The 25,056-nt window shown below is 38.3% G+C and overlaps 1 long non-coding RNA gene across 5 annotated transcripts in view; it reads right to left on the bottom strand.

Moving 5' to 3' along the window:
- Positions 1-7,031: 7,031 nt before the first annotated feature.
- The window catches only part of LOC138112949 (uncharacterized), a 93,937-nt gene continuing 75,912 nt past the window's right edge, over positions 7,032-25,056 (bottom strand). For all 5 annotated transcript variants that reach the window (XR_011151933.1, XR_011151934.1, XR_011151929.1 and 2 more), the window contains 2 exons: positions 8,592-10,158; positions 7,032-7,400 (listed from right to left, as the gene is read on the bottom strand). This is a non-coding gene — a long non-coding RNA (uncharacterized lncRNA). The remainder of the gene's footprint in view (positions 7,401-8,591; positions 10,159-25,056) is intronic.

The raw sequence follows: 25,056 nt of genomic DNA, 5'->3' as shown, positions 1-25,056 counted from the left end.
TTGGTGCTTACCTGAAATTTAGAGTGAAATTGTGGGTTGATGCAGCTGAAAAAAGAAAATTAAAAACTTCTGGATATGCAGTGTTTTGAAAATAAATTACTAGTTTCCTGAGTTGTATCTAGGAACAACATTACCTACAGCTAATAAGGCAAACCAAAGCCATCCCAAGTAGTCTTGCATGCATGCCACTGGCTGACAGTACCTCAGGTGACCCTGCCTCAAATCAATGGCCGAGTGCTGGACTTCACTCCTTCATACGACAAATACATTATATAAATACGAAAATTCATCCTAGGTGTTCACTGACACACCCTTCTTCATTCAGATAATTGCTTCTCCCTTTTACTTAGCCTGGACTAAGCTCTCTCATCTTGCCAAGACTTTAGAAGATTTTAGGGAGTTGTGTGGTTTTTACCATTTATCAAAGGTGGAGAGGTGAAGGTACTGCCTTGCTTGAAGAGAACCATGCATGCAAGTGCTGGACCACAGGTGCTCTAGTAAACCCCACATACAACAGCAATGAACTTTATACTCCAATAATTAGATGAACACACTTAATCAGGCTAAAAAGTGAACCTGCTTTTGGTTTCCCAGTACAAATCATGAAATCGAGGAGGAGTGCTTCCCCTTAATTCATCCCAAACATATGTAACCTGCTTATAAACCCCAAGCTTATTTTTTCTTCAAAGACAATTGAAGAGCAGACAGTTCTGCCTAAAGTCTCAGTAAATTAATCACTGGCACTGAAGTTACTGATTGTGTCTGAATATCTCTTCCATCTGACAGATCAAAGGATGGTTTCTGCTGTCTTGCCTGTTCACCTCAAGTGAACCTCAAAATCAAGCACCTCTGAACTGCACCTCTAACAAAGCAGTCGTGTACTCTGCTGATGCTACTGCTGCTTTTGAATGGCTCCACAAAGACAAAAATAATGGATAAAGCTTTCTACAGTTTTGCTTTTGTCAAAATGAATGGCTAAAATGATTTATTTTATTCTCTTGCCTCAAATATCTTTTCAGAGTTCAGAATCATTGCATACTCTTCAGTGATTGCTTTCACTAAGAGCAATATTTTCACAAAGCACTTTAACTAATACGTTTTCCCTGTTTTTCAGGACTACTCAGCATAAATTTCCTGGTGGTGAAATGGCTGAGTCCATCCCTGGGTGAAGCACCCTAACACAGCTGATAGCTTTGGGGAGTTATTGTAGAAAAGTCCCTGAAACCGTCAGCCTAGCACACAGCAGCAGGCAGAGGCAAATACCAAGTGGCATTAGCAAGGGGATAAAGCAGTAAACAGGAGGTGATATGTTTTCTACAGAAGATGATCCTTAATAGCTGTAACCCATAAGGAGCTCGCCCAGACCTGTTTGCAGAACCGTGCTGCAGGAAGCACAGTACTGCCTTGCCAAGGGTGCACCATAGGCCAATGAAGATGCTATCAGGTCTCTAGAATCTCAGTTGTAAGAAAAGGCTAGGGGGGTTGAGTTATTCTACCTGGAAAATAACAGCCACAGATGTGACCTAAAAGACATCTTAACAATTATGGGAAGGCTCTGATGACATTCTTAGGGATGCTTTGGTCACAGTGGCAAGACACTCACAAAAAGAGAAGTGTAAACATAAAAATGTTTATTTTTGTTTATTTCTGAATTCTGAAGAATTCAGAAAACTGAAATATTTCATGCATAGATAATAAAAAATAAAGGTAGTGTTCATTCCCACTGAAGTCAATGAATAATTATCATTGATCTGAATTAGGTAGAGCTATCCTGCAGTAAATTCCCAAGATGAACAAAAACTTATTGCACAGCTGTTAAAATGGTGTTTTCCTCAGCTATTAATTTGTGAACAAAAGCAGCAATGGAAGAGAACCAAATAAATGGTTAAATTACAGTAGAAAGAACAGGTGATGTTTCTTCTTTCTTCCTGAGAGATCGCATGTTGAGGGAAGTTTCTGGATCTGAGTTTTCTTGGGCAGGCACAGAAAGCTGTATTTTTCACAGGTGAGAAGCAAATGTCTATAAACCAAGATTTTACTGCTTTGTGCCCCTGTCTGTGCATTCAGAGATGGGGAAGAGAAATTGTTGAACGTTGCCACTTGGACAAGAAACCAAGGCCACAGGAGTGGGGATCTGTATCCTGCAAATCAGGTCACTGTTGAGGCTGATTTAGGCAGGAATGTGCCTGCCATTGAAACAAAGCAGCTGTGCTTCTCCTACCCAGGAGCACATGTGGGGAGACAAGGAGCTTTTGTGATCCCTAACCAAGGAAAGGTATGGGTAACCATCAATCCTGCCTGAAACAGGGGAGAAGCAAGTTCATCCAGCACACTGCAGGAATGGAAATGCTTCCCAGAGCTCTGACAGAAATGCTGGACAAGCAGCTAAATTCCTTCCCAGAAACTGCTCTGGTGACAATGCAATACCTCCTGGCTCCCTTCAGCACACCTCTTGCAATAAATGTCAGCCTGCAGCCGTATTGGGCATAATTAGCCTATGATAATAAATTACCCACATTTTCAGGAAAATATTAGAGACCATCATTATTTGGAATAGAGCTGCATTCAGCTGCACAACCCTACCTAATATGATGGATGGAGTAGTCATAGCACTGAATACATTTATCTAGAATGAAGTGATTATTTTGAAGATGAACACAGTCAGATGTAAGTGCATATGAATCATATACTACTGCACACTGGAGAGTATCAGAGTAGCAGGGGTTGTAGGTCAGCTGACCAGCCTGTAGGTTTTAGTTGGTAGATTATTTCACACATATACCCCAGGATTTTAAAGCTCAGTCTCAAAATCCCTCTGAATTTAAAAATGATTCCATGTTTTCTCTTGGAAAGAGAAGAAAAAAAAAAAAAAAAGAAGATATGAGAAGGGTTTTTTTTCTCCTACCTTAGAGAAAATCTTTGGTGTTATTTGACTCCATTGCCTGCCCGCAGATATTGCCTAAAATACCCAGGCAAGCATATTGTTAAAATAATGTTGCTAATTCCTAGTTATTCTAAGAAAAATAAAGTAAAAACTTAAGGGCTTCTTGTGAGAACTCACTCATGTCCAACTGACTGCAGGAAAAAACAGGAGTCATTACAGTAGAAGAGTCTTATTAGTGCTACAACAAAACCATGCTTCTCTTTTTGACATGTTCTAATTCCCAATAATATTTCTTTGCTATTTTCCAATCATTTTAGTGAAGTGAAGGAAATCATCCAGGATCATGGACAAGGCTCACAACTCTGTTCTGCAACAGTACCCTGGCACTGGCAGCATCCTGCCTTTTTTTCCATGTGTTCTGATAGTAGGGAGGGTCACTGAAGACATCAAGCTGGCATACCTGTGAATGAAGACAGGCCCCTCCTCAGAGTCTGGGGTCTGCAAAGGACTCCAAACAAAGTTAGAGGCTTTGAACAGAGTACTGGAATATGCAGATGTGTGTAGATTTGCCTTTCCAAAATGCTGTAGCATAAATATAATCTCTACACATTCCTCTGAATTATGAGCATGGTTTATGCAATTGGAACAACGCATGGACACTTCAGGCAAAGGAACCGTACCTTGCAACTCAAGCAGAAACAAAGCTCAGTTACTTTTTGGTTGCATTCCATGTTCTCATCATCATCATCATCATCACTGGAAGAGATGGTGTTTTTCCTCCCTCAATCTGTCCCAACCACAAAAAAAACTTTGCCATCAGAAGCCACATCTAGATTTCTGCAAACACAGGTGGTGTAGTCAGTTTGTGGAAAAGCTTGTTTACCAACAGTAGTAACTGTTGTATGAAACATCTCCAGCTGTGAAAAACTAATAAATTGACCTCTCTTACTGTGACTCAGACTAGTGAAAGCATCTGTTTGGATAAGAAAACCAAAAGCAATTTTTTAAAAGTGGAAATTATCTGCTGTTAGACGTATTTAAGATGAGTTACCACTACACGTATGGCTGCTTTTTTTATTTTAGATTTATTGTATTTCTTTATAGGTCATCCGTTAAAGATATTTATTACAACAAGCATCTGTCCTAACATCGAAATGCCTTGCTCATTGTAAATCAGAATTTTAGGCTAGTTTCTGAACACGGTACAATTCATATCCTAGAGCCAAGTCATAACCAGTGAAAACAATATTATAATTGCATAAGACTTAATGCAAAGGGATATTTCTTTGGATATAAAGGGTTTTCTGTATGAAATGAACTTTTTTTTTTTTTTTTGAGATTTCCCCAAATTACATAATTGTTTTAAACCATAGACCTGGTTAAAGGTAGGAATCAATACTACTCCCAAATTGCAAGTGTTGAATATTTCAAACCTACAACAAATTCAGAGAAGTTTAAATATTTTAGGATAATCTGAATATTTGTTTTCATATGTTTAACGCATTTAGGAAGTACTGAGGCAGCTGAAGCTCTTTAATAAGGCTTTCTGAAAGTGGCATACCAGTAAAAAAAGAAAAGGAGTGAGCAGGGAGGAGCCTTTCATAGCTCAGTCCATATTCAAGAACTGTGATGCTTGAAGGAAACACTGACATTGCATCTAATTTTTCAGACTTTACAGAACAGTGTGCTACTTTTTCTTTGGATGGAAAGTCTGTACAAAGAGCTGAGTAAGCCTCTTCTGCTCTCCTGCACTGAGCTGTCTACACAAAGCCCTAATGCATTGCTTCAGGGTTAGTGTTCAACCCAGAAAGGGCACTGCCACAGCATCTCTGATGTTAACAGGGAGAAAAATTCCCTCTCCTCTTTTTCTCATGCGAGAGCAGTGTCTCTTCAGCTCTCCTCTCTTTCACCAGCTGATAACTAAGAACTTGTCAGGCAGAGTGAACTCCAACATGAATAGGAAATATTAGAAAAATATTTCGTCTGTTTTGTTAGTGCTTTGGGTTCTCACCTGCACATGGTCATACAAGAAGAAATTTCCAGATTTCTTTACTCATGCTATGGAGGTATTTCACTCATAGTTTGTCTGTTCACCCGAAGAACGTGAAAAAGGGAACATCACACCTTTCCATAGCCAGACTTGTTTCTTCATAATTCCTGGTCAGTTGAGAAGAAAATTAATTCAAGACTGAGGGATTGAAGAACAGGAAAGCGAAAAAGAACAGCATAAGAAATAGAAAATAGTGAACTTTCTGTTTCCTCTTTTGTTCTTTTATATAGTTAATTGGTCTTTTTCTGTAAAATTGGCATTTTCAAGTAGGTGCTCATGCCCCAGCCTAGGTGAAAATTAATATTAAAACTTATTAATCCTTCAGAAATAGGCTGCTCCAGCAGGGCTCCCCCAAAGGGTCAATAAGTCTTGCCAGCAAACCAGCTCCTGTGTGGGCTGTTCTCTCCACTGGTCCACAGGTACTGCCAGGAGCCTGCTCCACCGTGGGCTTCCTACAGTCTCCCTCAGGACTCCAGCTTCTCCAGTGTGGGGTCCTCCAGGGGCATCTCTGCCTGGAGCACCTCCTCCCTCTCCTTTGCTGACCTCGGTGCCTGCAGAGCTGTCCCTCTCACATATTCTCACTCCTCTCTTCTTTGGCTGCAACTGCTTGTGAGTAATAGCTTCTTTTGCTGCCTTAAATCTGTTATCCCAGAGGTGCTACTGCCATCTCAGATGGGCTCAGCCTTGGCCAGTGGTGGGTCTGTCTTGGAGCCAGCTGGCATTGGCTTCACTGGATACAGGGAAGCTTCCAGCAGCTTCTCACAGGAGCCACCCCTGGGCACACCCCCTCCCCCCCCAAACCTTGCCACACAAACCCAATAGCATTTCCTTTATGCAGTTTAGCTATTCCATGTGAGCACACTTACAGAACAGACACACACTTGCAAATTTTGATACTGAAATAATTTCATGACCAGAACTTGGCGTTTAGAAGAAAGAGCTTGCTAGGTTAGTAACACCAACCAATACCCTCTCTGTCAAGGCAGAATTAAGCCATCATATTTCTTTAAGTGTTGAAAAACCTTCCTTTATAAATTTCATAAAACGAACTCGAATACGGAATAGAGATGTAATGATCATCTGCTTTGCTTTTCTGATAGGAGTTTGACTCAAATCCCAAACCTCTGAAGGTATAAGACAAATAGGAGACTTGCTCAAATTAATTTGCTAAAAGAACAGGTAATCATGGAAATTATCCCCACATTTGATGACAGGGAAGCCTGTGGTCATGCACACCCAGTCACCCACGCATCCTGTCACTGAAAACAAAGGATGCATATCAGAACTGAATTGCTAGGAAACCACTGCATAAGAGCTATTCATATATTCACAGGTAAATTAATTAGTAAATAAGCAGCAGCTTATATGAAGCTGCTGCATCCTCAGCAAACTTACAAAGCCACCAGAGGCAGCAGGTCAAAAACATAATTTTTTTCATTGTCATTCTGCAGGTATGTAGCAATTATTCAATGTAGTGCACTAAACACAGGGTCAAGCTTTTCCCACAAAAGGCAATGTCAAAACTCCAATTGACTGCAATGGGAACAGAAATGGGCATTAAGTGTGCAGGAAGATTTTTTTCTCCATCTCCACTAAGATACATAATTACTTAATACATTCTTTGTAATCTTTCTCTAAAGCTGTTAGTATTCCATGAGATTTATCCTCCAAAATACTTGTCTAATCTTTAGACATTGATTACTCAGAGATTACTAAATACACAGTAAAATTTTCAACTTACTATTTTGCAAGGGAGTCTTCTATTTCTCTGTGCATTTTGGCTACATTTTTACTGTACATTTACATTTTACACCCTGGGAGGTGTGTTTTGGATAGTCTTTCCTTTCGTTCATCCTCCTCTCACCAGCCAGAAGGTTGCTAGTATTCACCTTCACCCCAGTCAAACTGCTCAGAGACATGTTGCTTTGGAATAGTCACCATTGAACAAAAAAGTTTTACAGAAGATTACATGGAACTGAATTTCATCTCTGTCCATGGAGTCAATGTTCCAGATCTCACTGAGATAAGGATAAGCCATTAGATGTGATCTTATTTTAAGAAAATCTACACATAGTGTTTCTTTTATTTTCTGTCATAACTTTTGCCTTTCGTAAACATGTGTAAACTATGTTTTCAAGTTTTTTATTTTTACAAACATATGCCATTTGATGCACTTTACCTTACATTGGTTTGAGTTCTGTGAGTTAAGAAAACTGAAGAACAGCAAGGCAGTGTTGATCCTAAGGCCCGGCAAAACCTGCTCTCCTGCACTGCCTGCGTCCTGTGCCTCACCACAGCATCCTTGCCAGTGTCCAGCAAGATGCAGAGAAAATCTTTGTCTGCGCTATACATGTCAGGTGGAAAGGTGACACCACAAAGCTCGAGAGGGAAAAGTTTTTTCCAGAGACTCTGATGGCTCTAAAGCGTCTCCAGCCAGCAATAAGGTACCAGCATATGCCTTCAAACCTGAAAGCCAGAGGGGAAAGTATCCATCACATTTGCAAGCAAACCCACATTAATCCTTTCTTAAAATGTGTTTGCCAGGTCACTGTGTTTTGCAGTGAGGCTGCAGACACTTAGTTTCTCACTGTTTTACAGTGATACATTCCATACAGCAATAAACATTCTATATGTTTACTTTGGCTGAGGGCCTTTGACCATTTCCACTCAACAACCCTTACCTGACATGACAGCCACCACAAGTGACAACTATTTTACATCTCTTCTCAAAATTATTTATTACTGCCATGCAAATGTTATGTATAGCAATACAGGCACACTTCCCATGAAATTAACTTTAAAAAATTCTTTCCATCCAAAATCTGTTTTTCTAAAAATGAAGCATTTCTATACTATATTGCTGTTCTACGGAATTTCTGTTCTACGGAATTTCTACGTGCATTTCTTTTGGAGTAACATCGTTGTCACCACCAACAAGGAAACATGAAGACAACACCCTTATTTTCAGAAAAAGAATACTCTCTGAATGTCATGGCATCTACCAAGAGTTCTCTTGTACCAACAGCTCATAGCCAACCAGCTATGAAGAGAAAGAAATATTGGTGGAAGCAGTCTGTTTCAACTGGATTGGGAAAGTCCCTAACAGCAAGTACCTGCTGATCAATAGCCCCTGTGCATCAGATTTACTTTTGAAATAAAACCTTCAGGAAATACACGAATTTTGCTAGAACAGTATTTACATGAGTTTAGATGATACACCTTTTTAGCTCCTTGTACAGTTTCTTAACTACAGAATCCAATTTTGATTTTTTTTTTTTATTAAAAGAAGGGTACAAACTCTAATTCAGTCTGTGCTCAAACTACTAAGATTGCACTGGTTTCTAGTCAGATCAGTGAAATTATCCCAGATCCACTAAAGATTAACTTCAAACTGAAATGCAGTTTTCAGGGATAGCCAGCTGAACATTTGGGGTAAACCACTGCATTTAACAAACTTTTGGTAAAGCTTGCTGGAATATCTCATTTCCAGGTCTAGTAGCAAAAAGAATAAAAACCACATAAAGTATAAAGCATGTTTTTTTTCTCCAAATATAGAGGGATTTTAAAATTACATCAGTGGCGAATTTAATATTAAGGGGGGGGGAAAAAAGCTATGATGGAGCATATTTAGGTAAAAATTAAAGGAACAAGACCAACCTAAGAGCACCCTTGGCAGGGTTGTCCTTCCCAGCCTCCAGCAATTGATTGTGTAGGAGTTTCATGAGCTGGAAGATGAACCTAGTCCATTGTTATGAATAACTGCTGCTGAGCTCTCTTCCACAAATGTCTCTAATCCATTTTGGTCTTCAGCTTCCATAACATCACAAAACTGTGAATTCCAGCTGAAGAATCCCTTCATGTGTGTCCTGTGTCCTCTCACTTTTTCCCAAGGCATCTTCAGATCATCACTGGCTCAGATGCAGTTACAAACACCAGGGTTTTGGCTAATACAATGTCGCAACAATTACTTTAGCAATACAAGCAGTTGAGCATTATGTTCCTGAAGGACAATCTTGTGTAATTTATATATACTCTTTCATTATCTTTGTGTCTTCTATATAAAAACACACTCATGCCACAACAGGGATTTTTTAAAAGGCAACATATTTCACACTTTTAAGCCATCCTGCTGTATTTCTTGCTAATCCAAGTTTTTAGTACATTTAGTACACTCAAAAATGCAAGCATATTTTTGGCTGCTCACATAGGAGTACTTCTTTTATTAGACTTGCCTAATTCTTACTTGATTCCTTATTTAATCATGGGAACAGTAAGTTTCATGACCACTCCTACCATGAAATTCTTCCCATATTCTTTCCCAAAGGAGATGCAAGAGAGAAAATCAGGATCAAGGGTAACTCACGGTCAAACACAACTAAGGCCACAAAATATTGTTACATTATTCACCCACTATGTAAAATTCATATGTGGATATCATAGAAAAGGGGTCACATACAGTTACATCTGGTACTTCAGACTAAAGAATTCAAGGAAGTTTTATTCACCATTTCAAAACACATTCTCAATCACATTAGTACATCATCAAAAATCCTCCTCAGTCCTAATGCTACATTTGTTCTCATTTGCTATAAAGAACCATAAGAAGGAAGTAAAGCAGATATGCATGTGTTTCTGCCTCAAAAAACAGGTATTACTGGTGTGTTTGTCATGGGCTCGGAGATGAGGATGCACCCCAAATCTCTACGTCTGCAAACATACTTCTCCAAACCCAGGGGAAAACTGAATTTTAAGGTTTTTTACTTAATTTAAGCTCATAGAGATTTAGTGCAGCAGTGAAGCCTCCCCCATACCCAGCCTTGGCTCAACCCTTCCATTCAGACTGGCACTGCTTTTTCTACAAGAGTGGTTCAAGATCAGCCCCTGGCTCAGGATCTGGTCCTTACCAAATGCCCAAAGCTTCTGACCCTGGTGCAATGCTCTGGAAATGACTTGCTAACAAGGGTTTGTCAAAATAAATTTTAAAAAACACATGGGAAAAATCTAAGGTAGCAGCAAGCAAACATATATCAACATCAGTAAAAAATCAAAGCATGAATATACAAAAATGCAAACAGCCTCCCCCCAGAAAATGGGTCCCGTTCTCAAAGTTTGCACTCCTGTGACAAATGCACAAACAAAGCATCACTTGGTGCTGCTAACCATGGTGTTCGAAGAATGTTCCTCTTGCTTCTCTTTTACAGCATTTCCAGCCCAGCCTTTTTGTCTGTGGGGAGAGGCAAATATGTAAATGCTTCCACACTTTCTTCAAAACAAAAAGGAGGTCCTGGGAATTGAAATTCTATTTATATTTATCATAACTTGATAAGATAGAGTGTGTTTATTTAAATACCCTACCATTATTTCTTCTTAACAACAGGCAGCTCTGAAGTGCAGTTATAAGTCTGTTTACACCACACAGATATCAAATTGACTTGCTAATGGTAACTTTTATTCGGTATCCATGGGTTACTGTGTCATGTGATTTGACATCAAGTACAGACAGTGCTGATTAGTAGCATCCAGTTCTGTCCATCTCTGTGCATCACTGAACCATCTGGTCATTTATTCACTAATAAGCCCCTAATGGCCCAAATATTCACCGGCCTGTCATTGTGACATGGCATAAAATGCCTACATCTTTCAACTTGCTTTGACATGTTGCTTGTTTCACATCAAAACCCGTCATTTACAGGAAAAGAGCTCAGAGGGGTAAAAACTTGACCTAATCTGCAGTGTTAACACAAAGACAGAGGCTTTGTTATCTGGTAGCCTGACTGAAAGCATGTAAATGGGCATGAATTCATTTTGTACATTTTTCCATGCTCATTTTACAACATTCTTTAAGTTTGGTATCACTCCTAATATTGGTTTTTATGTGGGTTTTGCTGTGAAATCTCTTTTCTTAATCTGTTAATATGCTTAGGAGTGCTTTAAAGAGAGCTGGATTTCCAGAGACATTTGTCAGTTTTCTGTAAGGAAAATATGTATCAATGGGAATATTACAGGCAGCCACAGAAGTTTTCTAAGCCCTTCTATTAAAAATTAGTATGATTAATAATTTTACTTTGCATTTCTTTTATCTTTGCCTAGATAGCAATAGCCAGTGTATTACTTTCTGCCCTGAAGGATGTGAGATGCAATAATTATTTCCAGTTTAACGTGTTAGATTTTGCAGAATCTTTGCAGATGAGAAGAATTCGGCAGTATATAATCACATAGCACGTTATTAACTTAACAGTCATGAATACTCAGTAACTGAAAAATCTCCCTCTTCAGTCCCATCACACAAAATTGCTGGAGAAGAAGGAGGTCACAATCAATGCTTTATTTTTTTTTAATCTTACTGGATATAGCCACAGTTAAAAATAGTTTAAAAAAAGCAAACACCCATTAAACTAATTGCTGTTGAAATCTTGGTTAATACATCATTAAAATGTGATTAAAGCATGATGTAATTGATTGTAACTAGAACACTTAGGGTGGTTTTATTGCTCTGCAGTCATTGGTGTGATGGGACACATAATTCACCCAGTATGTTAGCTTCTCTTGGTGTGTGCCTCTATTGGCACACTAGCTCCTTGAAGCAAGCACACTCTGCTCCACAAAAACTTCCATTGTGTCGCCTTGTGGCTGTTACACTGGGTGTAAAGTGATAAGTAAAGCAAAAATAACAATATTTTAACATGACAGAGATTTGCCTTTTTGGGTTTTTTGTTTGTTTTTTTGTTTTGGTTTGGTTTTTTTTTTGTTTTTTTTGTTTGTTTTTTTTTTCCAAATAACTGTGGTGTTTGAAATGGTCTATTATTTTCTCTTTTTTTGTGGGCTGTCATTGTGTATGTTGTCGGTGGTAGTTCCTGTTAATGACACGAACATCATCCAGGATAAATCCTCTGACTGTGCCTGCTAGTAAATTTTATCAGAGAATTCAGGTCAGCTAATGAATCAATTTGAATGTTGGCATCTTCATGCTGAGACTCAATCAAGTCTAAATTTCATTTAATATTAGTTAGTTTACAATACTTACAGACAAATCCTTAAGCCGGTCTTAGGACACACACACGGAATTTAGCCTATGCATTCAAATGTTTCTATTTTTTGATTATTCACTTCACCAATCCTTGCTGCACAATGTGATCCTCAAGGGCATCAATAAACACATTCACTCCTGTCTCATAAGCTTGAGAATACCTTTTGCACTTACTCAGAGCCCTAAAACCTTGAGAGGGCTGAAAAACAGTTGTGTTTTGTGAAAAATGTTGAGGTTTTGAAACTAATCTCTATTCAGCATTAAAATAAATCCTAACAAGAACCAAGTCAGTCAATATATCAAGTGATATCTGATTCCCTAAATGGGCATCTTATTCATAATGCTGTTAATATCTCTTACTCTTAAAAAAAATAAATTTCTCTTACTCTTAAAAAAAATGTCCAATCTGATACATGCAAAATCTTTTTAAAAACATTTAATCAAAGTGAAAAATTTCTATTAACAACAAAAATAAATCTGTTTTGATGACCTGTCATGTTCTGATAGAAAAATCAGTTCTGTCAACAACACAAACGTTGATCAATTCAGGATACATTCCCATTTGTACAAACTGGACTTAATACCAAAATACTAAATGTGGGTTCTCAGATCCTTGTAGGATTTGGGCTTGGGTTCCAACCTCTCTAACATGCTGAGCATTCTCAAATCAGTACTTACAACATTAAGTAATGTTAAATATATCTATTGAGTACAAGTGGTATCTGGAGAGTCATTCTTTTGTATCTTGGTTTTTTCAGATTTTGAAAATAAATTCATGTTAGCTGAAAATTTTCATTTTAGCTGTTTCAGTCTTACTGACACTTCCAAGAAACTTTTACAGTTTTAATTTGTTTTCAGATACTGAACCTTTGAAATTTAGTTTTAAATTTTTATTATTTTAAATTTAGTTAGAATAAAAGGGAATACTTGAAATAAATCAGAAAGAATAAAAGATATAGTTTTAGTTAGGTACATTATTGAAGTGAACTGGTTTGTTATTGAAAAAAAATTATAATGTTGAGTAAGAGAACAAATTTTAACTACTGCCATGACCCTGATGTCTCTCAGAGAAGATGTGCTGTTTGTCTAATGGGCAGTGTCTCAGAAAAATTTCAGTTCTGCTCAGAGCCTAATAAGCCTGGGCTTACCACCAGCTCTCATGGAATAGTGCTGGTGGAATGGGAAATGGATAGAAGTGTTTACTTCTGTGATTTAGGGGAAAACTTCCTCAAAAGAGTTACACTGCTCTGTGTGGAATATTTTTTTTTCAGGAAGATGCAGCACAGAATATCTTAAATGCATCTTGAACTTTGTGTTTTGTCTTATTACAAGATTTGCGAAAACTTTAATGATGTTGTTAGTAGCAGGAATGCAGACACAAATGGCACATTTTTTGAACTAAAAAGGCATGATTCATTTGAACAAGTGTAAATGTGTCATGCAATGACAGTCATAGGTATTGGGTGCTAATATCTGCAATCATCAGCTGGCTTATTTTGCATACAGAACACTTACAAAAATTTTTTCCTGTTTTTAACTCTATAAATGCAATATCCTATTTCTGACATGTGCAGTTAATAGCAGAAAGACAACTGTGCACATATTGATAATGCATAGGTATTTCAATTATTGGACCATGACTTCAGCTAGATCCCTTTGAATCAGAATTAGCAAAAGACAGCACCACCTATTTTTCTAAAAAACAAAACAAAACAGAAGACATAAACAAATTGCTTGGCTACTGCTAAAACTCCAAAGCTGTACTTTTTTCAGGAAGAGGCATTTTTAATAGCTGATCTACTACACTTACCAGACACAAGTGGATGCATCCTCAAGGTGGCCATTTAAGAAGCCAATTAATAAGTATTTAAAATAAATCTTAATATTTCCATCTGAAATACAAGATTGTATTTATATCACACTAACCAAAGATCATACAATACTGAAAATGGGAATGGATGCTATTAATAAATTTAAAGCAGGTGAAAGAAAAATACATTTGAACAGATGAGAAAGGAGTTAAAAAATGCTGCAAGCCCAATCAGTGGAGTAGCACGGCTGTCCTGGATACATTGCTGCTATTGACAGGATAACTTTGGCCATCTTCCCCAGATCTCTTTTGCAGAGTGTTTAATTCCTTGCTCTTCAGAATAAATAACAGTGTCTTAACACTGGTAGTATGACAAACTGTCTCTCTGCAGCAAGCAGCAATGCTTCATTTTTAATGCATTTTTAATTCAATGTAATAACAAGGAAATAGTTTCTGGCCACTGATGAAAAAAATCTGCCACCAAGCTTATACACAGTGAAACAGCAGCATATTGCTACTGTTCACTTAGATGGAAATTAATGTGGTAACAGCACATTTTAATACTGAAAGCCAAAAATGTAAAATCTATTAGACCAGCCTCTGGGTATTTTTCTTGAAAATATCCATTTCATATATCCAAGTGTTTGTGAAAGTGGTACGTGTACAACCAACTAAAACAGCAAGCATTAATACTGCACACTTTTAGATTAGATAAGATCATAATGGTATTTTTTAACGTTCCACTTAATTACTTCCCAATCCTGCAAAGACATTTATGCATTTGCTTAACATTTCATAGATGAATATTTCCATTGATTTAATATGTATCCAAGTCTTTGAAATATTAGGGCCTGAGCACAAAGCTAATTATATGCAAAGAGCATTTGTAACTCTTTTTATGACATCAAATGTCCCATATTTGAACCTAAACATGCCTACTGCTGTGGTTAATTGAGGACTTTCTATTAAATGTTTTACTTGGAAAGCGAGTGGTAAAAAAATTGAATTTTAAACTTGCATATTCATGTATTCAGACCCAAAGTGATGCTGGTCATACAGAAATAAACATCATTTACTAATGCAGCAGAAGTACTGCTGATACATTAACCACACTATAATCAAGAATCTCAAAAATAGCATATGGGTCTGCATTGGCAGACACACAAAGTGCACACTGTGTGAACCTACATGTGAGAAAATTTATAAAATTCACATCCATTAGTACTTACAAACTGTTAAAAGAAACTCTCTAATTAAATAAATCTCAAGTTGGGTTAAATAGATATTGTAAGCTGCTGAACAGGTTATAGTGATATTCATAAGGTGATTTGAGATCCTGACCTAGATTTTTAGTGATTTTAGTCTGATTCCTTCTTTTGAAACCATCATCACAACCACTCCGACCCGTCACACTGATCTCAAACTCCCCTTTTTTACTACAGCAATGTCAAACATTTAATAGGCAATACAGAGGAGCAGAAGAACAAAGAGTCCACTTCCACACATGTACAAAGTTATCAGCCTCCTCGCATTTCCAGACCCACTAATCACTCACAAATTATCTGATCCCATGTTTGCTCCCCGAAGTAATTAACTAACAAAGGTGATTATCCCAGGTCACCAGCAGGCTACCAAGAAGCAATTGCTACTACAAACAGGACGACTGGAAGTGAGAAAACCACAATTGTGAGAGCAAACACATAGCTCTGCACATGGAGTACATTCTTCTGCAATAACAAAATAGTGACTTAAAGTCCAGCATGTCTTTGTGTGTTTGATACAACAGAGACTCTGAGCTCTACAGCAGAGATGCATCAAATGCTGCTTCGCCTGCCTACTTAGGCAAGCAGTCTTTCATTATATTCTACCAGAACCCATTGCTGCTGTAGCTTATTTTTTAGGTTTGCATGGGAACTAACAGAACCCCACGAGGGTCCTTGGGTGACAGAAGCTCTGCCATACTGCATTTTCTGCCAAGATATTAATTAACATATTTTAAAATTCCATGACAGAAAAACATATGATTGGTACAGCAGATATTATGTCATCCCTCATATTAACAAAAACTTTAGCCTCCATCAGCTGAAATGCACCTATCATACAAAAAGTAAGTAAATAAATTTGAGATAGAGCTGTCATATGAGCCTATCACTAAAGTTTGTCACTAACAACAGGCTTTCCTGGCTCAGCAATAGAAGTCTTTATAAATGTTTTCTTGATCCACTGTATCTGATGACAATTTCATTTGTGAACTGGCTTTCTACGAAACTTCTACTACAAAAACCACACATATTCTCTCAGCAGTCAGTCTTTAAAAAAAAAAAATCTGTTTTGTTTTGGAAACACACTTTCTAGCAATATACCTGGTATCTCCTGAGAGATTCTTAGATTTTAATAGGTATGAATCAATCCAAAATTAATGGCATTTAAGGATGTACAGTAATTCTGAAAAGAGAGTCAAAACAAACTCAGAAACTCAAAATCACAGATGCTTTAGTAGGAAAGAGGCTCCTGGTGTACACCCACCACAGGTCAAATTAAAGCTGTAGCACAAGGCTTGATCTTGTTCTACAACCAAGTGTAAGAGAGAGCATTCATCAGCATGCATTTCCCAAAGGGCCCAGTCCTGAAAACTTCACTCAGACAAGTGTTTTTTGGTTTGGGTCTAAGAGTTCATATTTTCACCCTTCAACCATCACCCTGCTGCTGCCTCCTTTTCCCCTCTGCACTGAGCAGATGGTGCCCTTTGGTCTGTGACACCACCAGTTTTGCCACTGTAAATTGGCAGAAGTATATCCTGTTTTGCAATGAAAGCCAATACTAAATACAGGCAGAACTGCTCTTCCTTCAGCTTTTTGTATGTATCAGGATCTATTTCTGCTAAGAAAAATCTGGAGGAATATTTGACTCATCTTTACCTGCCTATTGCAAGAATGACTTGCAGACAAGAGCAGAAGTAGGAGGAGCATGGGAGCCATTCCATACAGGTTATTGTTGCTACAGCAGATCCTGGAAAATGAAGCATTGCTGCTTTTTTCTGCTATTATACGGTTAAGTATCTAAATTTTGGATGTAGTTAAACTGAAAGTCTTCCTATGCTTTTCTCAAGCTTGTACCCTACTTTCCTCTTATACCCTTATTCATCCCAATCCAAATTTACGGACAATGCCAGTAGCCCACTATAGTGGCAAGACCCAATACATAACGTTCTCTGCATTCCAAGTTCTGACTCGTATTCTTTTCTCACATACATCCAAAATTCAATTCTCAGAAATAAGCATTAGGGCACAAACCACCAGACCTTTCTCTCCCTTGTCATGCTGCACTGCTCACTCACTTTAAGAGAAAGATGAGCTTCCCTTTAGCTGGCTTGCCTCCAGAACTAATTAGCTGAGATTAGTGACCTACACAAACCTCACTGATTTCAAGGAAATTCACCAAGCAGGCTCCAAAACAAAAGCAAAACCAATTTTTTTTCCACAGTGATAGCAGCAGTTTATTTAAAGTATTCTTTCCTTCTCTAAAGTCATGTAAGAAAATGCAGACCAAAGCAGAAACTAGGAGGGTGTCACTCTATGGTTTCAGATACTCTATTAACAAATCTCCCTGGTTTTATACATTTATTTACATTTTCTTTTTCCCCATTGATTTATTTCCTTGATTTACCCCCATAGGGTAACTCCTACTGAAGACTATATCCTGTCATTACTCTGTTTCAGGTCTCGTTTTTGTGCTTTTTTTCTTATCAATTGTGTTATGCTTTGTCCAACTAGACAGATACAGCCATCAACCCTAGCAAGTTTCTAGTGTAAGCAGAAAAAGGAGAAAACCAGAGAACAAAGGGTATAAGGATAAGCCTTTCCATTACAGTCCAAACCAACAAGGTTTGATTGATAAGCTTGTTCTAGATAAAGGATTGATAAACTGTTCTAGATAAAGACTGTCTTCTCACTGGTACGAGCATCTGATAATAAAATGAGATATTACGTGTGGGGATAAATACCACAATAAAGGAATAACAATGGTGTTATTAATATTGCTTCTGCTTTGACTCATTTTCTTGTGACAACTTAAAAATGCTTCCCAATCGCTGAGCTCAAAGCTGCTGTATACACAATGCTTGGCACAATCTTGAGCAGTATCAAGGGCAGCTTAACAAAAGCAGCATGGAGCCACCTGCCTCTGCATGGGCTGGGCTGGATCCTGCTGTCTCACACAGCTCCCTCTCCTTCCTTGTCACCCTCAGTTTACAGCAGTATTTTTACAAAGGCCTTTGTGCATGACCCTTGCAGGGGATGCTGCAGTTTTGAGCAGTTCACCATCATTATTGATTTTTAACAATATTTAGGCCACAGCAGCCAACTCTATTTACATGTTCAGGACATTCATTGACTTTTCCTAGGGGATCACAGGTACCTAAAATCTAGAGCTAGGATCATTCCCAAGTTCATGTGTCACATAAGGAACTTCATCATATCTGAGCCTCTTAAATGCAATGAAAACACTTTCTTCTCCAAGTCAAGATGTCTTCTATGGAAAAGCAAAGTTTCCCTAAGTTAGAGGTTTCTCACAGTTTAAATGAGAGAAAATTGTTTGTTAGTAATTTCCAGCTCATTTTTAACACATAAAAGTGAAGCCTAGTTAGACTACTTAGGCCCGACAGGTTAAGGAGGCTGCGAATTAAAAGTTTGGGTTTGGAAGGATTATATCACTGGAAAGAGAATAATCAATACTACTTAGTTTTGGCACTTTTATATTCTTTTAATTTCTACCTACTGTAACAAAAACAGTGCTAGGCAGCATTCCAGAAAATGTTGCTGAAACAAAGTATAATACAGAGGGCTGTAACTTTTAATAAAAGAAAGAAACCAAGATGCTGAGATAAATCATTCATATTTATTCATATGCTTGTCTGTAGAAGGAGCATAACTTTTATATTCATTCCAAGACTAAGTCTTTTGACTGAGATTTTACTGGCAATATTCTATTCTATAGACAAAATTGTATTAACCCCTAAGACTGCATGTTAAAGCCAGAAGGGTTATCTTCATATATAATTAAATCCAATGTATAAATAAGTAGCACTTACTGACACAAACTGTAGTGCTTTCTTATTCTGAGCATAGAAGAAATATAGGCTGGATTAAATCAAAGAAATGTAGGGGATTCTCTCTTTACAAAGGAAACATTAAAATGCAGTTGCAGAACTTCATTAATTCCATTGACTACAGCATTGCAGGGAGGTGCTTTTTTTCCCTGCTTTGTTGTTGGTGGTATTTTCTTTGGGTTTTTTACGATTAACTAAGTTTGCACTTTTTTTTTTTAAATGTGTAGCACTGTGAATGAGTGTGCTAAGCATTATTTGCTTATTTTCCCCAAACTTGTCAAATGGACAGCTGAAAAAGCGTTCAAGCATTTGTATCATAAACAGACTTGCTGCCTTTTAATTTTGTGTGGTGTCGAACCAATCTAGAACTTCAGCTCAAATGGGCAACCTCTAAGTCTGCCAGACAACAAGCATCCTGATATCAGATACTACATATAAAAGAATAAGTCAGTTCAATGCTCTAATGGTTCTAGTATAATCACAATTCATACAGATATTCTATTTCTTCCTCAAACAGGTATTTTCCTCTGATGTTGATCAGAGGAGAATTTTAACACCTCCCTCAGTTTAATGAAGGTAAGATTCCTGCCATGCAGTAATAATTTAAGTTTATAGTACAGAGCATTATAGGAAGAAAAGGCAGAGGCAACAAACTGAGAAGACCAAGACCCATCATTCCCAGTTCCACTTCAAGTCTGAATACTTACTGGCTGGAAGGATCTCAAGCCTATCACTTGTTACTTAACCACTTTATTCACAAAACAGAAATACGGGTAGTAGAATCTCAGGGGCACTGAGAAAAAAGTTGAGATGACCCATAGATCCCAGGAAAACATTAATTTCTCTCCTGAGTTTTGTAAGCCAATGAATCCTGTCAGAAATTAAATGGTTGTGAAAGAAATGGTCACACACATTTATTTGTACGCTTTTTCTAAACTCCATTAAAGCTCCTGCTTGCAGACCTTTAGCAAAAGATGAGAAAATTTTTATTTATTCTCTGAGAGAAAAGCCTTCTGTGTATTTAACTTACACTTTATTTGTTTTTAAAATATATTCAGGCACTCCTATGTGATTTCTTGCTAATGCTTAATGAACCAAATCCTTTTAGGTATTTGTCTACAGCTGTAAAATTCTCAGCTGGCTTCTTCCTCAAACTAGAGGTTTTAGCCCCAACTTATTAATGGATGCCAGTGAAATCATCAACTCCAGAGACCTTCCCAGGTGCCTTGTTCAGCCCGCTGCCCTTTACACTTTGCTTGTAACCGATAGAGAGCCTTAACGTGCATATCCACAGGTGTGTAAGGCAGTCCAGGAAACACTATCTATGCACTGGTATCACTCTGAAGGGCAAACCAGGCAATCAAGCATCTTGATTTAGTCTCCATCCAAAAGGTCAGATTAGGCACTCTCTTGAGGTCCTTGCTATGTTTCCAATTCCGTGCTCATGCTGTGACGCCTACAAGAAATCCAATAGCTAGATAAAGTGGGGTTGTAAGGAACATGTGATGAAAAAAATCAGCGTTTGTTACTCAAAAAAAGAGAAATTCAAAACTATGACACACAGTCTCCTATCTGCCCTTTCTCGATATTTTTATTACTCTTTATACAAATCCTACCTAGACAACCAGCTTTTTATGTCCAGGATGGCAGCCAAACCCCCACAAGAAGGCTTGACTACCTTGCCTCACCACTCAGGTAGGGTCTGCACACCCAGTACCTCAGCTCCTACACTGGCAACTGAGACTTCTGCCACAGGGAGTTTCCTCCCTGGCACACAGCCACCAGCTTGACCAAAGCCCTGCACAGTGTGGAGCCCTGCTCTTGAATGTGGAAACCTAGCAATGGTGCTTTGTTCCCCACTGGAAGTCCTATCTGAGGGCATCACGCTCTTCCTCACAGTCCTGGTAGGAAAAGCTGCTCAGCAGGCAGACAGTGATTGCTTGTATTAGCTGGAGGTTCAACACTGCTTTCCAGAGTAGTTCCATATAGGGAGTAATTCAGTCTGGGAGTGAAGAAAACCAGCAGGGAACCTGGTGAGGTTCACCCGCCTCCCCAGAAAAGCTCCTTTGCTAAGTGTGCAGTCAGCAATCTCTTCCAAGAATGTTTAACCCCGCCAAGATTTAGGCAGACTGTGTGTGGCAGCAGTACTCAGCTCTAACAGACTGTAAGCTGGAAAGCCTGGAAGGGACAGGGCTGCATGGGTGGTCAGCACCATCAGTAACAAAATTCCCTTGCATGGGGAAATTTGGGTCCTCTTTCCTTGTGGAGAACATCACACAGGAGATCTGGAAGAGACCAGCTCTCTTGGGCACTGTTGGTAACCTGCTCTCCAGAATTACAGTAGCAGCATCAGAGTTAACTAAACTCTAAAACTGTTAAGATGGAGAAACCTTAGATGAATACAGCACTGCTGGGAAATGAAAAATTAGAAGAAATTCAGCTGTAACCAATCCTGACTTCCTTTAGACATGGCAACTAAAGAAAGAAAGACCTATAAGAGCCCTCTGTAGGCTATTCAGACACCTTATTTAAGTTTTGTGAGAGGATCTGAAACCATAATGATGGTCACATGTAAATATCAAATAGCTCAGTTATGTCAGGGATCACTTACCCACAATTTTTTTTTTTTTTTTGCAGAGGATGCCAAACACTTATGGATTTAAAAATAAGATTCTAATACATAACAAAAGCTTTATTTCTCTTTAACAGTAAAATCAGATGCCAAAGCTACAGCCAGAGAAAATCCTAACATGGTCTTGAATCCACTTTCTGCCAAAAGGTCTTCCCCTAAATTTTTAATGGAACACATCTTTGGGTCCTAATTTTCAAAAATATTGATACAGAACCTATCTTTCATAAATAAAATCTTCTGTGTTGAGCAGATATGTATATAAATCAGGCCCTGGGGCTCTATAATCACTGCATTTTAAAATTTCTTTTAAAATGCAGTGCAGTTGTCAAATATGTGCTCATTTTAGTTATGCATAGGTAGGTTTGCAGTGGCATCAAGTGTTCAATTAGCCTATTCCCAGGTGAACATTCTCTGCAGATATGTCACTGGAGAGATCCCTTTCACATCTTTGCCTATTTGAAGACGGCAATAAACCACTTCTCATAGCCTACTCATCTCAAACTGATTTCTTGAGCTATGTTGTGACAATACCTTCCTACAAGACAGCACTCTAGTAGTTCTGAAATACTCATTGCAGGAAGCTACAGAGGAAGGGATTTGCTTTGCTGTGGTGCTTTTCTTGGGAGAGGGCTGTAGCCACAGTAGCAACTCCTAAGCAAAAGCACTGATTAATAATGCTACTTTAATGGGACCTGCTTGTAAGTCAAGCAAAACAGGGTGGCTGAAGCACCACAGCACTCTGCCAGTAATTGTTTGAGAAACATCCAAGTCTAATCCTTCACAAACACCAACTAAATGACACCAACACCAGCTCCAGGGCAGTCTTTGGCTCAAGCTGGTGGAGCCTCAGTTGAGCACAGCCAGTTTAGTCCAGCAGAGCCTCTACCTTCACCTTTGCACACTAAAAGTGTCACATAGTAAATAAAGACATAAAAAATAAAAAGAATCAAAGCATTTTCTTTTTCCCCTCTTGGCTGTTTCTCCCAGCACCATCATATAGGTAATTGTTAAATCACTACCCACCCACTCCTGGAGCAGTATGCAACCATGTTAGAAATCTCTTTTCAAATGGTTGGTGTAAAATGAACATACTCTGACATGACAGCCCTTACACAGGGCACTACAGGCACGTGGCTCTCAGTTTCCCCTATTTGCTGTTAAGTACCACCAAAAAGCAACCAAAAGACCCTCGCCATTCTAGCTGACCATTAATATGCTGCTTTCCTATGCCCCAAGCCCCTGATCCCCTCCTTAAGGCCAGAGCATGCTGCAGTGGCACAAATGGACAACTGAGGCTGGAGGACAGGGGTCTGAGGTCCCACAGTGCCCCAGTGGCCAGCATGCCACCCTCCCTCCCTCCCTCTGCGGGTCTCCCATGCCAGCCGCCTGCGCTCCTGGTGTTTGTCACCATGGGACAGACCGCAGGGTGCTCCCAAGGCTTTACAACCAGTGAAAATCGGCACCAGCTTCGTAATTCTGGCACAACATGTCTTCGCTTTGAAGTCTGGTTACTGGTTTTTACAGTTCTATTTTTAAAATGTATTAAAGATGTTTAAAAGTGGCAGGGACTTCCAATAAAAGCCATGTTGTCCAGAATCAGGATGCTGGTCCCAATTTAAACCGGCTGTTAAACAATAGTATAACCAAATAAAAGTTGTCTGATTTACAAAATACCTCAGACTGATTGAACATTTATTATCCAGTTTTTCTCTTTTCAGGTCTTCAGAGGTCATTCTCTCTACTTTTTTTTCATTTAGATCTGCAATGCTTTTCACAACTACTGTATGGAAAATGAATTCACCTACCATATTTTAAAAATAACTGTTAATGGCATATAATAAAGTATAATAAAGCAAAGAAGCTAATAAAGATTTATATTTCTCTTGGCTCTATGACTGGTTTAAAAAGCTTACATCATTGTCAGAGCTCCATCTTCTGAAACACACCCAGGAAATACTGCTTCTGTTTTTATCACTGGGCATTTCTATCTCCCAATATAATTTATATTTAAAATTTTATTTCTGCAACACATTTAAATTTCTATTTGGAGAAGTGAAAGAAGATAAATAGGACAACGTCTGAAGGAGAACATCACTCCAAGGAGGAGCCTAAAGGAGCCAGGGCAGCCTAATACCCTAAGTCTTCCTGGAGTTCAAAGACCTTATGACCTCCTGTTTCTGGAGTGATCCTGGGTGAATAATTTCACATCTCCATTTGTCTCATCTGTTAAAGCTGAGCTCCTCAGAACAGGGGCTTTATTTTGCTTTGTATACTTATGCAGGGTAACTCTGTAACTTAGGAACTTATGGTGCTAGTATTACAAAGCAGTACAAACCAAGCACAATGTGAGTAAAAAAGGTTTAATATACAAAGGGACCAAGTTTGATGACCCAGGAGGAGTCAGCCTCTGTCTAAAACTTTTGTGCAGATTTTCATCACTAAATGTTGCATTTCAGTGCTCTGTGTTCATATCTTTTAGTTATGTTCTAGAAAAACACAACTAAGACAGGCTTCCTGTCCTATCAAGCCCTCCGGTCACGTAATTCCACCACAAAGCTTCATACTAATATCCAAAAACCTACAGTATTTTCTAATACCTTGGGCAGACACATGTAGTAAAAACTTTGTGCAAGACTGATATGTAAGAAACACACTTGAACCTTCTCTCCTGTCAATCCCTTTCCTATAAATGGGAAAATCTCTATTTCCCATTCCACAGACTGGAAAATTGGGGCAAAGGACAAACAAAGTAACCTGCTCAAGGTGATGCTGACTTGCACTTGTACATCATCTGCAATAGATGACACCCCTTGTCAGATAAATTGCACAGTAATAGCTAAGTAGTTAGGCCTTCAAGATTCATGGTTAGCAAGTATCCCTAAAATTCTGATTAAACATTTTGTTTCCTAGTGGTTTTAAATTGGATGTGTCATTTTGTAAATGACAGATGGCTACAACAGAGTTAGTGATCAGGTTTTTAGTTTAGAACAGCAAATACACAAATACATTGGCATCAAGTTTCAGGTAATTCTTTCTACTGAACCCTTGCCAAAAGTTATGTATTTGTGTTACGCTTCTAGAAACATAGAGATCCGTAAGCAGGTTTGTTTGCCTTAAGTAAAATCTAGTGTGCTGAAAAAGATCACATTAAATAGTTGTTGAAATAAAACACTAAGCTGCAAGGAAATAAAAACAAATCCTAGCTTACCACTTTAAAAAAGAAAAAAGAAAAAGAAAAACCCAAACACACACACACACACACACACAAAAACATTAACCCACTCCCACCCCAAATTAACCAAACCATCACACTGAAAAACACAGCATATATCTATATATACACACACATATATAATGGAACAAATGTGGAAGAATGCTGTATATTTAATAGTATTATTAACTACATTTAATATATTCATATAATTTTCACTTACTTCCTGTTGACTGTTTTTGAAAACAGTGAGGTTTGACCTTCACACAGAATACTTTCACTCACATATTTATTTCTACTCACTGGTCTCACCAGCTTAAAAAATTGGAACCTAC

Source organism: Aphelocoma coerulescens, chromosome 7 (assembly GCF_041296385.1).
Source record: "Aphelocoma coerulescens isolate FSJ_1873_10779 chromosome 7, UR_Acoe_1.0, whole genome shotgun sequence".
Classification (NCBI taxonomy): domain Eukaryota; kingdom Metazoa; phylum Chordata; class Aves; order Passeriformes; family Corvidae; genus Aphelocoma; species Aphelocoma coerulescens.
This window is presented reverse-complemented; position numbering and strand designations above follow the sequence as displayed.